Source organism: Belonocnema kinseyi, chromosome 1, assembly GCF_010883055.1.
Source record: "Belonocnema kinseyi isolate 2016_QV_RU_SX_M_011 chromosome 1, B_treatae_v1, whole genome shotgun sequence".
Classification (NCBI taxonomy): Eukaryota; Metazoa; Arthropoda; class Insecta; order Hymenoptera; family Cynipidae; genus Belonocnema; species Belonocnema kinseyi.
The window spans coordinates 152,797,891-152,800,186 of record NC_046657.1 but is presented as its reverse complement, the minus strand read 5'-3'; positions in this window follow the sequence as shown (position 1 = coordinate 152,800,186).

Below are 2,296 nucleotides of genomic sequence, written 5' to 3'. Positions count from 1 at the left end.
ATTTATATAATTTATATTTTATACTTGAAATAACGTAACCTCAAAATATACGCATATAAAGAGGCGCGCGAAGAATTAAAATCATGAAAATCGCCAACATCGAAATCTGGAAATATTGAAATCTCAATCTCTCCATTTTATTTCAAAGCAGATAGAGATATAAATAGAACCGCCGAAGTTTTCCGACCGACAATCATGCACCTTCGAGTTTTCAAATTCAGAAGAGGAGAAATGGGTTGCGCGCGCAACCCAGTCATTTACATCGTCTCCTACTATAATCACACGGACATAGACCTGTGATATTATTGGACCACGTCTCGTTTCAGATCTGGGATCACTGTTTGTACAGCATGATAGGTTTACTTATTATTACTCCGTGCCCATCGTAGGTGAACCGCACGCACAATACCTGATATCGGCTTTGACTCGGGCAGATTTAGAATTCAGATTGTTGGTATTTTACTCCGAGTAAAACTGTTTGCTGGCGAAGCAAGAAATTTTTGACAGCTACAATCTGAGAGCAAATCAGCTAATTTTGTGTTTTTTAACTGTTCAGTATTGACCTTGAAATCCGTTTGTACATTTTATCTATTTGTGCTACAATTATTATCCATAGCTGGTTAAATTTATTTCCAGATCAAGCAAATCGGCAAATGCCGGAAGGAAATATAGGTTATGTTTCTATGTTTATGTTACAGCTCTACTGTGATCATCATTGTTTTTAGGACTTTTTGAAGCAATAACAAACAAAAAAATTCTACAAAATAGTTAAATTTTCAGAAAACAAATTTTTTCAACTAAACGAATGAATCATCTACAAAAAACTTGATTTTAAACAAAGTAGTTCCACTTTTAACAAGAAAAATTGAAAAAAAATCGTTAAAATTCTTTGAAATTGCTTTAAATTATTGAAATTAATTGAAAATTCCATAAAAGGTTTTAAAACATACTAAAATATTTAAAATCCTTTGAAATCTCTTGAAATTTTTCAAAGCTCTTGAAAATTCCTTGCAATTTTAAAAATACCCTAAAATATTTCAGATCCTTTAAAATCTCATATTATATATCAATTGAAAATTCCTTGGAACCCTTTAAAGTACTCTAAATATTTCAAAATCTTTTGAAACACCGTGATACCTTTTAAATATTTCTAAGGTACTTTGGAGCTTTTTAAATAATCCTACAAAAGTTGTTAAAATTCTTTTAAATTCCTTTAAATTATCAAAATGAATTGAAAATTCATTTACATCTTTTTAAACCTCCTCAAATGATTAAAGTCCTTTAGAATCTCTTGAAACTTTTCAAAGCTCTTGAAAATTTCTTGCATCTTTAAAATACCCTGAAATATTTCAAATCCTTCAAAATCTTATACCACATTATTTAAATCAATTAAAAATTCCTTGCAATCTATTAAAATATCTTAAAATCTATTAAATCTTTCAAAATCTCATATCCAATTACCGTAATCAATTAAAAATTCCTTGGTATATTTTAAAATACTGTCAAATATTGCAATTCCTTCAAAATATTTGTTCATGTCTTGAACTTTTTTAAAAAGATTTTAAAAGTATTTCTTTAAAATTCTTTAAAATTCCTCTTAATTATAAAAATGAATTGAAATTTCCTTAAAATCTTTCAAAACACCCTCACATATTTAAAATCCTTTAAAATCTTTTCAAGTCTCTTGAAAATGTCTAAAACTCTTGAAAATTTCTTGAAATTTTAAACATACCCTGAAATATTTCAAATCCTTTAAAATCGCATACTAAATTATTGGAATCAATTAAAAATTCCTTGGAGTTTTTTTTTAATTCTCTCAAATTTTTCGAATCCTTCAAAATCTTTTGAAATACCTAGAACTTTTTTTAAAGATTTCAAAAGTACTTTAGAATTTTTTAAAATAAACTTTTAAAATTTTTTATTTCTTCGAAATTCCTTGAAATTATAAAAGTAAATTGAAAATTCCTTGAAATCTTTTGAAACATCCTCATGTATTTAAAATCTTTTTAAAACTCTTGAAATTTTTCAAAGCCTCAGATTGTAATTTAGAAAACAGAAAAATTTCAAAACGTTAAATATTGAAATGTTAGTAGATTAGAATGTTAAAAATGGGGTCAATAAAAACTCAAAGCTTTCGAAATTTAATTTTCAAAAATTGTCAATGATGAAATATGAAAAATTTTCAACTCGGTGGGATTCAAGTCTTCAAAATTTGAATTGTAAACTTGGAAGTATATATACAAACAATTAGTAATCATAAATAAATTGAAAGCGTTCCAAATTCAAAAGTATGTTT